Source organism: Cucurbita maxima, unplaced genomic scaffold (genome assembly GCF_002738345.1).
Source record: "Cucurbita maxima cultivar Rimu unplaced genomic scaffold, Cmax_1.0 Cma_Scf00128, whole genome shotgun sequence".
Lineage (NCBI taxonomy): Eukaryota > Viridiplantae > Streptophyta > Magnoliopsida > Cucurbitales > Cucurbitaceae > Cucurbita > Cucurbita maxima.
Genome location: NW_019272144.1, coordinates 121,399 through 137,346, shown reverse-complemented (window position 1 = coordinate 137,346; position 15,948 = coordinate 121,399). Strand labels below are relative to the sequence as shown.

General features: G+C 39.0%; 1 long non-coding RNA gene across 1 annotated transcript; it reads left to right on the top strand.

Moving 5' to 3' along the window:
• Positions 1-7,732: 7,732 nt before the first annotated feature.
• LOC111473525 lies at positions 7,733-8,919 on the top strand. Its single transcript, XR_002715718.1, has 3 exons — positions 7,733-7,913; positions 8,028-8,085; positions 8,896-8,919. It is a non-coding gene; the product is annotated as an uncharacterized LOC111473525 (long non-coding RNA).
• The last annotated feature ends 7,029 nt before the right edge of the window (positions 8,920-15,948 follow it).

The window sequence follows — 15,948 nt, the reverse complement described above, 5'->3', positions numbered from 1 at the left end:
CCCACGGAACGAACGCAGGCCCTGTGCATTTCGGCCCAACATGGACGCGCGTTGTGTCACAATCGCACTTTTAATGGCAGCGGACTTGCGATTGTGCGACATTCACTTTCCAACGATAAGTGAGTTAAGCCAATTCGTTCTTACGTCGCCTATGGCCAAGCGACGTATGCTCGAGCCTCTGGCCTCGATTTTAAGAGAAGGTTTTAGAAAACGAGAGAAGAGAGATATTTTTGAAAGAGACGTTATATAAGCAAGCAAGAGAGAAATAACAACGGCTCACAGTATATAACCTTGGGTAGGGAGAAGTTGACAACTAGTCATATCCCCCTATAATACATTATTAGGCATTTCATGTCTGACAGGCCTAGACATGATATTGTTGAAATGCCATACTTCCTAGAAATACAAAAGTAAAATATGTAAAGACATGAAGGGTTGGGTTTGTCATGGGCATGCGGCCATGGGCAACATGCCTTGGACGAGCATGACTGTGACATCCTCCCCACCTAATTGGTTGATGTCCCTGTCAACCGACTACTTTCAATCCTGGTGATGTGGATGGCGGCGGAGTCCAGATCTTCGGCGCGTTCCCAGCTGGTTTCCTCCATAGGGAGATTCTTCCGTTTGACAAGGAATTCGCGAATCGCCCGTACAGGTCTTCCTATCTTCCTAACTCTGTCAGCTAGGATCTCTTTTATTTCTTTGCTATCTCTTTGTTTCAGATCGATGCTCAGTCTTGTGATTACATTTCGCTGGTTGTCGTCCGGGTCAGGTTGTTAGGGCTTCAAGTTGCTTACATGAATTACTGGGTGGATTGTCATCCATGTGGGTAGCGCAACTCTCTAGGAGGTAGCCCTGATCTTTTTAAGGACTTCAATCGGGCCTTCATATTTTCGAACTAGTCGCTGGTCCTTTCGATTGTGAAATCTGATCTATTCTAGTCTCAACTTGATGAGGACTTGATCTCCTACTTAGAATTGGAGGGGGCGATGCTTCTTGTCCGCCCACTTCTTCATATGCTTTGAAGCTTTCTCTAAATATGTCCGGGCAAGCTTTCTCTAAATATGTCCGGGCTATATCTGTTGTCTGCTTCCATTCTCTTGTGAAGTTTTGAGCTTGAGAGTTTTCCCTACATAAGGATGATCAATAATATGAGGCAAGGTCGGTTGTCGTCCACTTACAATTTCAAAGGGACTCTTCCCCGTAGACGAGCTCGTTTGACAATTGAAACAGAATTGAGTGGCATTTAGCAGTTGTATCCAGTTCTTCTGGCGAGCGTCAATGAAGTGACGTAAGTATTCTTCGAGCAAGCAGTTGAACCGTTTTGTCTGTCCATCGGTTTGAGGATGATAACTCGAGGAGATGTTTAAAGTCGTTCACAAGAAGGAAAATAGTTCAGTCCAGAATGTGCCAATGAATCTACCATCCCTATCACTGATGATGCTCGACGGAATGCCCCATAACTTGACAACGTGTTTGAAAAATAGTTGGGCTGTTAGTTCAGCCGAGCATAATTTGGAAGTGGGGACGAACCGGTCTACAATAACCAAGATGGCGTCATATTCTCCGACTTTTGGGAGGTGTGTTATGAAGTCCAGAGATACACTTTCACAAGGCCTTGTTGGCACAGGTAGATGTTCCAAGAATCCCGAGACTTTGGCTTTTTCGACTTTATCTTGTTGGCAAATGAGATGCGTCTTGGTGTACTGCATGATGTCGTCACGCATATTCGGCTAGAAGTATCCCTTTTTTATTAGGGCGTATGTTCTTTGCCACCGAGGGTGTCCGACCCATAAGGTATCATGACATTCCTGAATGAGCTTCTTTCTCAGTTCACCCATTCTTGGAACGTATAATCTGTTTCCTTTAGTCATTAGAAGGTCTCCTTTGACCTAAAAAAATCGTGTCTTCGCAGCTTTAGCTAGCTCAACGACGGCTTTGGCCGGTGGGTCTTTGTGCAAATGTTCTTTGATGATGTCACGCATCAATCCATCGATCTTACTTGAATGAATATGGGCTAACATGCACATGGCCACATGTTCACCCTTCCGACTCAGCGCATCGGCTGCTTGATTATTCTTACCTGCCTTGTGTTCAAATTTGAAGTCAAATTCCGCCAACGACTCCTGCCACCAGGCTTGTTTTGCCGTCAATTTTGGTTGATCGAAGAAGTGGCAGATGGCGCTGTTATCCGTCTTCACTATGAACTGTGATCCCAAGAGATACTATCTCTAGACTCGTAGGCAATGGACTACAGCCAACATTTATTTTTTAGAGACAGTGTATCTCCGTTCAACATCATTGAGCTTTCGACTTTCATAAGCATGGGGTGGCCTTCTTGAATAAGGACACCGCCTAGGGCAAAGTCGGAAACATCTGTTTCTATTTCAAATGGCTTTGTAAAATCTACTAACCCAAGGACAGGACCCCTCGTCATGGTTGCCTTCAAATCTTCAAAGGCCATTTGACATTTATTTGACCACGACCAAGGGTGGTCTTTCTTTAGGAGCTCCGTTAAGGGGGCGGCTCGTCGTGAAAACTCTTCGACGAACTGCCTATAGTAGTTTGTTAATCCTAAGAAGGACCGCACATCGGATACGGAAGTATGGACTTTCCACTCTTGGATAGCTTTTATCTTATCGCTACCCATCTCGATTTGTCCACAACTATGACATGTCCAAGGAAGTTAATGCATGTTTGTGCGAAGGCACATTTTTCTTTCTTGATGTACAAATGATTCTGTCGCAGCTTGTCAAATACTACCTTCAAGTGCACCATGTGTTCCTCTAGGGTTGTGATGTATACAACTATGTCGTCGAGGTATACTATGACGAACTGATCCAAGTGTTCATAGAAAACTTTGTTCATTAACGTGCAAAACGTAGCTGGGGCATTTGTCAAGCCAAAGGGCATTACAAGGAACTTGAAGGCCCCATATCTTGTTACGCACGTCGTCTTGGACTTGTCCCCCTCGGCGATACGTACTTGGTAGTACCCTAATCGTAAGTCCAACTTTGTGAAGTATTTGGCCCCGTGGAGTTGGTCGAACAAGTCGGATATTATCGGTAGTTGGTATTTGTTGCGTATCGTCACCTTGTTTTATGGCTCTATAATCTATGCACAGACGCAACGTCCCATCCTTCTTTTTCTGAAATAGTACGGGGGCTCCGTAAGGTGCCTTTGCCGGGCGGATGAATCCTACCGTCAACAACTCATCTAGTTGTTTCCTCAATTCGGCTAGCTCAGAGGGAGCCATAAACGTATGCATTCTTCGCTGGGGGTTTAACCCCGGGAAGGAGTTCAATTTCGTGATCAATGCCTCAACGGGGAGGTAATGTTTGTGGTAAGCTCTTTGGCATTATGTCAACATAACTGTCTAGTACCTCCTTGATTTCGTCTGGGATAGTTTCTTCAGTGGTCACTTCTTCCATCAGTGGTATAGTCATAAATGTAGGTTCCTCTCGTGCGAGTTCTCTTTTCAATTGTATGGTCGAGATCATTCTAAGATTACCTGGCTGCTTGATGCTTGCAGGTATTACTGTGGGGTTGCGATCGGTGATCACCAAGCATTTCGCCAGTGGAAATGGGATAACTTTGTGTTCTAGGAAGAACTCCATCCCAAGTACCACGTCAAAGTCGTTCAAGCAGACTACGACAAGATTCAACTCTCCTGTCTAAGCCCCTAATTTGAAGGGGACTCTTTTGGAAACTCCCACAATAGGCAAGGCCTCGGGTCTTTTTCTATGGTGAGCCCCAATCTTCGTGCTTCTTGATCGACGATGAAGTTGTGAGTTGCTCCTGAGTCTATCAAGGTGCTCTTGCTCGGTCGAGAGTTTATTGTCGCATCCACAAACATGAGCCCTTTCTCTATTATCTCTTTCGGGTCGACCTTCCGTTGGAGGGCTAACAAGAATTTGAGCGCCCATTCAGGGTTGTCTTGATCTTCCTTCTTGTCTAGCATAGTCTCGACTCTTGTGTCGTTGCTCTCTTGAATGGACACTTGGAGTGCAGTGAGAGAGGCCCGATGAGGACAGTAGGACACTTTGTGGGGGCCTTTACACAATATGCATTGTAAAGGTGTCGTCTGGTGGTTCCTTTGAGGGTAAGGTCCTCGAGATGTCCCCGCTTGGTTGTTCTGAGGAGGTCTATCTGTCCACCCGCTTGGTCTGTCGTTACTTCCGTTAGGCCTGTTGGGGCTTCCATTTCGATGACCTAGCGGCTTATATGTTTTGCCCCTAGTGTTTAGGGTCTGTGTTGTTTTTCTTTGGTAACCCGCTTCGTTCCCATAGTCTAGGAGTCTCTCGGCGCTGGCAATTGCGGTAGCTAGGTCTTTGATCTTTTTCTTGTGTACTTTTGTTTTGGCCTAAGGTTGTAACCCATTTATAAAGAAGAACACCTTGTCCTTCTCTGATGTGCCCCTGATATCTAGCATTAGGGTCGAAAATTGTCTGACATAGTCCCTTATGCTTCTAGTTTGCTTTAGGGCTATTAGTTTTTCCATTGCTAGATGGTCTACGTTTTCGGGGAGGAATTGATCCCTCAACTCTCTCTTCAGGTCTTCCCACGAGTCTACAGTGCACAATCCATCATCGATGTTTTGCACCTTCTTACGCCACCAAAGTTTGGCATCGTCTATGAGATACATCGAGGCTACTGTCACCTTTATGTCGTTGGTACAAGCCGGTGTGGCTTTGAAGTACTGTTCGACATCAAAGATGAATTTCCCTAACTCTTTGACATCCCAGTTCCCTTTAAAAGGTCTAGGGTCTGAGAACTTCAGTTTGTTGGATGCTGTATTAGTTTGCCCAGCCGAGACGTTTTCCACGGCTTTCATGGTCACCTTGATTCGGGTGGTCATGGCGGACATCTTTTCTTGGATGTCATCAATCGTTGTTTTGAATTCGTCAGCTAATCCATTGAACAAACTCATTATTGTATTTTATAGCACGTCGAACTCTTCGCCACATCCCTCCTTGTGCGTGACAGAGCTATCGGGGCTACCAGATGGTCTTGGGCTGCTCGTAGAAGCAACTTTTTCTTTGAGTGAGGTCACTCGAAACATCAGTTCTGCGATTGGCAACCCATCCAAGCGGTTACCCATTGCATCGATCTCTACGGCTTTTCCACTCAATTCCTTCACCCATGCTTCCAGGAAGTGGAGGGTGTTAGGGACTTCTTTGAGGAACAACATTTCCTCCTTTATTAAAGTAAGCCGGTCGGCTTGTGATTTGGGTGTCGACTTTGTCATCGACATGTTTTCGGTCTTTGCTATTTCATAGAGTTTACAAAGCTCTGATACTACTTGTCACAACCTCACTTTTAATGGCAGCGGACTTGCGATTGTGCGGCACTCACTTTCCAATGACAAACGAGCTAAGTCAATTCATTCTTACGTCGCCTACGGTCAAGCGACGTATGATCGAGCCTCTGGCCTCGATTTTAAAAGAAGGTTTTAGAAAACGAGGGCAGAGAGAGATTTTTGAAAAAGAGATTTTTGAAAGAGACGTTATATATGATGGTGTTAATATAACACACGCGGAAGCAATTTGGATCTTAGGCACTTTTAGAACATCAATTATAGTAAATAACTAGCATGGTCATAAGTATTAAAACTTAATGAGTTTGAATACTAACCTTTTGTAGTTCAAATTTTTTTTTCCTCACGAACCAGTTTCGAACCACCACTAGTGTCTTCTCCACTATTCTCCGGCCTTAGAATGAGATTGTGGAATCCGGTGAGTAACTAAACTCGGAAGGGATTTTGTATATATGAAGAGAGTGTTTGTAAGAGGTTTTTCTCAAGGTTTTTCACCAAGAAGAAGACCTTTCATGTTTTATGATCACTCTATTTATAGAGTCATGTTTGCATGTTCATGGAAATTTGAGATCACCAAATTTTGGTACTCAAAATTTCACTCAACTGTTTGGGATTATGTAGCAAGCATGCTTGAGTTAACCAAATTTTGATACTCAAAATTCCACTCAAATTGGTGGGGTTTATTTGGCAAGCATGCAAGTTTGGTTAAACCAAATTTTGACACCTCAAAATTCTACTAACATGGATTTTTTCATTAAATGAAGTAAACCGGTTGACTTTCTTCATTTTGAATCAACAATCAATTTGAATTATTAATTTCAAATTAAAATAATATTAAAGGATTAATTAAACTATTTAATTAATATTTAATATTAATTCAAATATCAATCACAATTAATTCCAACACATATTTGATTAAGATATTTAAATCTTATTTAAATATCTCAGATTCTCTCTTTTTGTTTAATTCGTAAATATAACAAAAATGCGGTTAAATATATCGTATATATGTAGTGCATTCTCCCTAATTTTAATTCGAACACTTCGAACTCACTCGTCACACTATTCTATGGTTTAGTCCGATATGAGCTAGCAGAGAGACCTAATGGACCTATAGATCATGAGCTCCAACAATCCAAGATTAACCAGTTAAACTCATTAACCTTGTTAACCAACATTCGTTAACTACTAGGACATTCCACTATAGCCTAGTAGTTGCACTCCCCTCACTATAGATATATTTTTGTCCATTTGATATAACCATGATAAGTAAGTCGATCCTTCACAGGTTGTTCGTAACTAGAGCTGGGTCAATTTACCGTTTTACCCCTGAAGTTACTTCTTGTTTCTTATGTCTCACTGGTCCTCTAGTTAACAATTGGTTTGTGGTCCAACTAGTAAACCGAATCCCTCTCAGGCCAATGAGAGGGTGGGGCCCCTTGTTCAAGACCTGAAGTTAGTACTTAAGGGAACTACCTCTCTTCTCTCCCTAAAAGTGGGTAGGAGTGAATTCCATCTTGCATCCCATGTCCCCAACTATCTACCCAGTCTTACAGCTGAAATGGGAGGCCTATTGAGTCGGCGAACTTGAGCCACTCTCACCCATGCAAATCTAAGGATAATTTCGAATAAATAGGAGTTCATGGTTAGCTCAGGATTAAGATCGAGTTACCTAGGTCATCGAATGAAATCAAAAGAAAATCAGTCTCAACAGTAAATGACATTATAAAGTGAGAGTTATTTTCTTCATGGTCCGATCTTATGCAATACTCATTGCATAGGACGCCCCCACTCACATGTCTTCACATATACATTTTTAGGGATCACATTGTTTATATCATACAAAAGTGAGTCACATCCATAGTGTCCCTAGAATAAGGTACTCAACCTTATCCTTATACTATAGATCATTTTGACTATATACTTGAACTTGATCAATTATTATGTCTCTACATATAGTTCAAGTAATCATACTATAGCCAGAGTGTTCTTAGTTTATTGAATTTAGATTAATGATCATAAAGTTCACTTTATTCAATAACAATCTTTACTGAATAAACAACAATAATAACTTTATTGAAAATAGAATATGTTTTTGTTTACAAACTATGAGTTTTAGGACATAAAATCCAATAATATAAGCAAACAAAAGAGAAATAACAACAGCTTACAGTATATAACCTTGGGTAGGGAGAAGTTGACAACTAGTCGTATCCCCCTATAGTACATTCTGAGGTATTTCATGTCTGACAGACCTAGACATGATATTTTTAAAATGTCATACTTTCTAGAAATACAAAAGTAAAACACTAGAATATGAAAAGACATGAAAGGTTGGGTTTGTCATGAGCATGCGGCCATTGGCAACATGCCTTGAACGAGCATGACCGTGACACGCTGCAGCCTTGGTCTCGGCTCCGCACGCGTGCTCTCGGCTCGGCTTGACGTGTACGGCGGCTCAGCTCCGTCAAGACCCGAGGCTCGGCTTCGTCAAATCCCGCAGCTCGGCTTGGTGACTCAGTATCACTATAATATATTGATTCCAAGGTTTTTGACCCTTCCAAAGTCGTTTCTGCCCTTAGTTTTACCATCCGAGGTCAGTATGGTTCCTAAATATTAAAGACAGATTAGGTCGGGGGTTTATTTTGATAAATAGCATGAGGTTTAGCTATTTATGAAAGGTTCCCAAGCTTTTATGTGGTTATCATAGGACATATTTAACCGCTGGGATTATCTCGTTGTGAGTGACTTCAACCAAAACCATCGAGGTAAGTGATCTTACTGTTGGAGTTAGTTTACTACGTGTTGTATGATGGTGCGTGCCCTATGGCCCCTGCATGCACCATATTTATGTGATATGACTATGTGATGTATGGATTGTGTTGACTATCGATTGTTTATGTTATGAAATATATGGATTATGTTGACTATTGACTGTTTATGTTATGTGAAGTTATGAATGATATGTTGGTAATATATGTCATGAAAAGGTTGATCGATGTCATGTATACACGTTGTATTCTTGAGTCATGTCATGAGATGCTTATGAAACTAAAATGTACTTTCATGTTATGTAATATACCATGTAATGTAAGTCATATGAGATGCCATGTAATGTAAGAAAGGTATATGCGATGTTAGCACTCCTTATGTAATGTCATGTTAGATATGTTAAGGGACCTCATGCATATATGTATGTCATGTGCATTGGGATTCTTCCCCTTTATGATATGAAAGAATGAATTACGATATTTATGTTTGTCATGATATCATGCGGGCCCTTTTCTGTTCTGTGTTGTTTGGTGACGTGTAATACGTTATGCCCTACCAAGCTAGGCCCAGGGGGTACGTATATGAGCCCGCCTGGTGGGTCCATGTACACGTACATGGGCCATGTGTGAAGGAGTACCACACATCCAACCCTAACCGGAATAGAAAAGCGTCCAACGCTATGAAAAGTTTATGAAAAGTTAGGCTCCGCTCATATGTTGCATGTGTTTGCATTCCTAACCCAACAGTAGGGTGACTTACTCAGTTTTCATAAAATACTCAAGTCATGTGCTACATACATTTTTTAGGTAAAGGCAAGACGCCAATGTACGTTGACCGCGGAGCTGAGGACACCATGGAAGTTGGGGATGGGATATTTTTTTTAGGAGTTTACATGGACTATTTTAAGTTATAGCATTGAGTATTGCTTTATTTAGATTTATTTTAGAATTCCGTTATTGAAGGTTTACTTTTGGAGATAGGTTGTTTTGGATTTATGAATCTTTGTGAAAGACTTTGCTTTGTTTCCAAGGTTATTTATGATGAGCTTCAGCGTAATGAATTATGTTTGCATGGGTGACATCACTAATTAGGTTTAGAAAATTAGGGGCGCTACATCGACCATTGTGAGATTTAGAGAATTGAATGTGAAATTGATGTCATGGATTCTTATAGGTTGACTTGGATACAATGGACAAAATCGAACTTTCATTAATGATAAATTGGTGACACCAGCCTAAACTAACTGATCACGTAACTGGTCTTACTATAGGAGAGACGAAAAATTGTATGAGTTGTATCGTATGATGTCCTATACTAGTATATGATGATGTATGAGCCATGATGATGCATGAGTTATGATGATGTATAAGCGGTGTCGTATGATGTCATATACTAGTATATGATGATGTTTGAGTTATGTCGTATGATGATGTGTGTAATATATGTAATACATCTGTTATTTTTTTCTTTTTATCTATAATTAAACATATTTTCTTACATTTGAAAAAGTAAATATGTCTTTTTTTTCTATGAAAAACAACTGCATCAAGATGCTGCTGTGTGATTGCATCCACCATATTTAATGTCACACACGATTGATCCACGGGAACCTACATTTATAATCATATAATTAAAAAGTATTAAATCTTAAAAAATTATAAATAGAATAAATAGCTTACAAAATGGCCAGCACCAAAGATCCAATAGAAGGGCAAGTTTTTATGCAACTTAGTGAATCCCTTGTTGTGCTTCTCATTTCCATTATACCATCTATAATGTAAGGATAGTAAAAAAAATAAAAAAGATAATAATATAATAATAAAATTGTAACTGAACACAAATCTCACTCACCTCTCCCTCGGGAATATCTCTCCTCAACATCTCTCCACACAATGTATCGTCAATTATGCTAAAAAAGAAAACAAAAATGGTAAATTTTACTAAGAGAGATGTATCCATTCTTAGAAAAGATGAAACAGAAAAGATATGGAGGAAAGAGAGAAAAATTTATGGGCAGGTTAGATCTTCCTTTTCTTTCATCCCGTTTCAATTATTTAGATTTTTGTTATTATTTTATTTGTTAGAAAAAGTTAGGATCATCAATATTAAAATGGTAAAAAAAGTAAGAATCTATTAAAATTGACCAATAGAACTCTTAGTAAGAGATAAAAGTTTATCCCCAAGTTAGATCTTCTTTTGCTTTTATATTGTTTCAATTATTTGGACTTTTGTTATCATTTTCTCTTAAAAGAAGAACGGATGTCAATTTTTTTTTATGTGCTTAAAATAACTCCATCAAATTCTTTGGGCACATATATTTGCCAGAAAATAATAGTAATAATAGAAAATGGGATATTGATTTATATATATATATATATAATATTCAAGACTCTACTCGTGCAAAGTTTTTAACGCTCGCAAGAAGTCTAGCAAATGTACTATTGTAAAATGTAGAGAATTAAACTTGACATTGATGTCATGGGTTTACATAGGTTGACTTCGATACATATGACAAAATCAAACTTTCATCAAATATAAATTGTGACATCAGCTTAAGCTAATCAAGTAAGTGATCTTATTATAAGATACGTCAAAAATTGTATGAGTTATAATAATGTATTATTTGTATCGTATGATGTCGTATATTAGTATATGATGATGTATGAATTATGATACTTGATGATGTGCGTAATATATGTAGTTGATGTATGACATACTTGATATGCTATATGCACTTTATGGCGATATGATGAGTATGATGATTGCATGATGTTTGTCTTAATATGTTGATGTTTTTCACATTAAGCATGCTATATGATGATGAGTGTCATATTGCATTATGTTGATAGACAGACGTAGAACACAACCCAAAGAGCATGAAAATGATTTTAATATAAATATCCAACGAGCATGTGTTACTTAATGTAACATAGAGATGAGACTAGAGGGTTGTGTCAGAAGAGACGATAAGATGAACTTAGAGGGACCTCATGCATATTATATGTTAATAAGCATAGGGATACTTCCTCTAGAGATGATGAGTGTTGACGTGCACAATATGACGAGCAGGGTGTTCATGGGGAGCATGACACTATGGGATTCCGCTGACCTTCGGATGTCGCTACAGATTAGTGATCGCTTGTGGTTGTATATAATAAAATGATGTAAAATTCACAAAAATAAGTGCAAGTATACACTATCACAAATAGCAAGTAATAAGTAAATTAACGATTCCACAAGAAACCTATCTTTTTGGTTAATTTTATTCCTGGAAATTGAGTGAGTTTTTAGGTAAGATTCAAATGGGTGTTGGTGATTTTAACTACTTAATCAAAACTAAAATAGAGTGCCACTACTGTCGAAAAACAGAAAATGATGAGAAAATCAAATATAATGAGGAAGGTTCTGCGGCTAAGAGAGAATAAATAGATAAGTGGTTGAGTTTTGTGGTAGATTTTAGTTCATTTTAATAAATTCAAAAGCCCACTTATGAGGGCATGAATGGTAATTATTTTCATAATCGTTGTAATTTCTATTAACAAACCTGTCGGATAAGAATTATTCCTAACCCTTCTGTTACCCTTCAAGTATCCTTGCTATGAAACTAGAGTATTAAGGAGGATTTCATTGCTCCCTCTCTTCTCTCGAATAAGAGAACAACTATATATGTAAAGTAGCTAATTAAACACACATGCAAATCATTAACAACTCTTTAATAAACTAAAATCATACCGTCAACATACTTAAACTATATAAAACTCTCTCGCCTCCCCAATAAGATTTAGCTCTCCATACAAACTGAATTAAATAGAGGAACCCACCTCTTAATCATATAAAATTGATAGAGTAAGAAAAGAGAGTAAGGAAATAGAGAGTTATCTAGCTTTGTTGTCATTCTTCAATGGAAGTTCTCTTCCCTTGAGCTCTCACGTCCACCTCGTTGTCCTAATCTTTCCTTCTTGGTCTTCTCTTCCTTCTGTTGTCAACAGCTGCTGGATTAGGGTTTTTCTTCTTCTTCTCTAGTTTCACAGCAGTTCACAGCAGCAAAGGCACTGTTGTCTAATCCGATTTTTCTCTCCCAAAGTGTGTCCCTCTCCTCTTGGTCTTCTTTTTTCTTCTATATTAAGCATGGGTTCCCCTCTGGGGCTGAAAAAGGAATAAGTAGTCCACATAGGATGTTACTCATTGGGTAGTCAATGACCCTCTTCACAATTTATTTCATTCATTTTCTCTTATCATAACACAATTTTTTTTCTCTCCTAAGAATCTTCAAGTCATTCCTCTTTTCTCTGGGTGCCTCCACTTGTGGTGCAAATCACCTAAGTCTTCAAGAGATGACTACATAGACTAACACTCATTCTCCCTTAACTCGACTCTCTTGCTAGCATCTTGTAGTTTTCAGTGTGGCCACATTTGTGATGCAACTCACCTGAACAATAAGGAAAATTTCTCTTTTTTTTCTTTTTTTTTTCATCTTAATTATCTTCGATTCGTGACACCTCCATTGGTGATGCAGATTTTCTGACAACGAGCAATGGAGACAATATGTTTGCCTTCCACTTTTTTTTTTTTAGCATTGAGAGTTCAAGCTTTAGGTTGAAGAGGAGTGGTCTCAGGTACGATTTTCTTTTTTTGGATGATAGAGTTGCTTTAATACCCCCAAACTTAAACTAGCCATTATCCTCAATGAGCATTGATGTGGGTGTGAAATCATTCTTGAAAGTAGTTTGAGGAGCAGAAGCTCTTGGTTATTATTTTTTGTTGGGAAAATGATCTAAAGGTTGGGTGAATTATGGGAATTCTTGCGGGTTAAGATGGATTATAATAGATTGGATCCTCACTTTAACTTTATGAATACTCTTCAATTTGAGCTTCAATTTCCTTAACCCCTTTTGTTCTTTTAGAAAAACACACCACTCATCTCACTGTTTTATTTATCCATCAAAGCATTTGACAATACATCCCTAGTTCTTGCACAAAACATCATTACTACATATGAAAAAATGCATGATCTATTACCCTTCCTAAAACTTCATGTTTCTAGGGTGCATGCATGGACATCAATCAAAATTATATGCAGTCAACAAAAATAAAAATAGACAACAAAATATGGATGCATGCTTCAAAACAAGAAAATAAGATTGTAAAGGGTGTGTTCAGAGAATTCCCTTATCTTTAGGCATCGTGAATTTTCTTTGCGACTCCATTCTTTTAAAATTTTCTCCAAAAACTTGGAAATGCTGCTACTATAAATCTGCTATTAGTCTAGTTGTTGGTGGTGTTGTTGTATGTCTGTTGTTGCATGTGAATTATGATGTCTTGCAGTCCCTTTCTTCACATTTCAAGCTTACCCAAGAGTGTATAAGGATTTTTTTCTGTCAATTTCTCTTTTCCATATAAATTTCTTTCCTTTGGTGGTAAGCAACCTACTTGTAGGCTCTCATCTTCTCCTAGTAGGTTTCCACGACTTTCCTTTGGTCTAAACGATGATCCAAGTGATTCTTCATTGTTCATCTACCCGTGTAGTCCCTAATCTCTTGTCGAGACTGGTTTATGACGTCGCGACATCAGCCTTGACCTGTTTCTACACTCAATAGAAGCTATTCATGACAAACCACCTACCCACGTAGTCCCTGATCTCTTTCAAGACCGGTTTACAAAGTCGCAGCATCGACCTTGACTCGTTTCTACGCTCAATAGGAGTTGTTCATGCTAAACCACCTACCCATGTAGTCCTTAGTCCAACTAGGACTGGTTTACGAAGTCGCGACATTGACTTTGACTAGTTTCTACTCTCAATAGGGGCTCTTATCTTGTCACCTACCCGTGTAGTCCCTAGTCCAACAAGGACTGGTTTACAGGTTCCCTTGTTTCTACACTCAATAGGGCTCTCCACCTACCCACGTAGTCCCTAGTCCAATCAGGGCTAGTTTACAGGTTCACCTATTTCTACGCTCAATAGGGGGTTCATTTCTTGAGCTAACTACCCATGTAGTCTTTAGTTCTTCTCAAGAACTGATTTAACAGGATTATAGTGTCAACCCTGTCCCGACTCTACACTTAGTAGTAGCTCAACTAGTTTCGTGGTCATGTCAGCTGCTTAAATCATGTCAATACACTTTGAGGCCTACTAGGTTCTTAGGGGCATTCATGTAGTTTAAAATTCATTTTCTCAATTTCAGGTCATTCTATGTTAGCCTCTCAGGGTGTACATAGGTCAATCCTCTAATTCTACATGTAAACCGTACTAGCTATAGCGCCCTAACCTTAACTGTGATCTTGACGCATGCTCAACTAGGAAATATATATCTATCAAGCATCTCTAGCACATAAATCATGTCTATCCATTCCCATATGTTGCTGAACAAGGTATTCCTACCAAACCTTAATGCATGAAAATCATGTCATAAATCATACACACAATCAACAATGAAACAAGCTTAATGGGGAGAAAACATCCATCAATCACCCAGAGAACAGATCAGAATATCCCATCCTCCATTATACACAGCGGAAGACATTAAACTAAGCATGTTTCTCAATTCTTTTGTTCTAGGGGAAATTTCATAATTCATCATGTACATGTCATGATCACCAAAATTGTTCATTCTAGATTCTATTTACACATGTTTTAACCACCTAAGGTCCATCATGCTCGCATGTTAGCTTGTCATAACGATCCCTGCAAGTATTACTTGCCTAAATCTAAGTGGTTACTTACCGAATGAAGCATGACCTTGAAAGCTTACTTTTCTACTAATTGAGAGCTCCAAATCTCTTGAAAATTTGTTGGTAGGTCCTGAATAAAGTTAAGTTTAGGTCAGTATCAAAACCGGGACGAAAAATAGTTGAATGAGAGTGAAGTCGGGATAAAAAGAAGCCTCATGTGCTGGTTCAGACTAAATGGTTCACCGAAACTGAGGGCGTGAGTTCGAAACTGGAGGCGCACGTTGGAAAACAATTCTTCTTGTGCAGATTCGTGGCGCTGAGTTGGGTCGGATCTCTTCGTAGGTTTGCACACGGGTTACTGGGTTACCGAAATTCATATAACACCCCAACCATGAAGGAAATTAACTCCCATGAGAATAAGCTGCCGATGTAAGACACAAACCCCAAACATGAGGGAAATTAACTCCCATGAGAATAAGTTGTCAATGTAAGGCCCAAATGATCCAAGAATGAAATTAAGAGGATTAACCAAGGAGAAGGGTCTTAAGCAAGTCATTTCTAAACTCCCATGAGAATAAGCCGCGGATGTAAGACCCAAAGGATCCAAGGAAAGAAATTAAGCAAGGACAAGGGACTTAAGCAAGTCATTTCTATACACTAAGAAGTATTTTAAGGACTTTCTTTTAAAGAAGGATTGGGAAGGAAAAAGTAAGCAAGAAGGACAAAAAAGTCATTTTTTCCAATTAACAAGGATCTTCCCGATTTTTTATTCCTTATATAGGGGGGATTTCAAGGATCCAACGAAAGAAATTAAGCACGGACAAGGGTTTTAAGCAAGTCATTTCTATACACTAAGAGATATTTTAAGGACTCAAGGGTTTAAGCAAGTCATTTCTATACACTAAGAGATATTTTAAGGACTCAAGGGTTTTAAAGAAGGATTGGGAAGGAAAAAGTAAGCAAGAAGGACAAAAAAGTCATTTTTTCCAATTAACAAGGATCTTCACGATTTTTAATTCCTTATATAGCGGGAATTTCAAGGATCCAAGGAAAGAAATTAAGCAAGGACAAGGGTCTTAAGCAAGTCATTTCTATACGAGAGGTATTTAAAGAACTTGAGTCTTTTAGAGAAGATTGGGAAGGAAAAAGTAAGCAAGAAGGACAAAAAAAAAAAAAAAAAAGTCATTTTT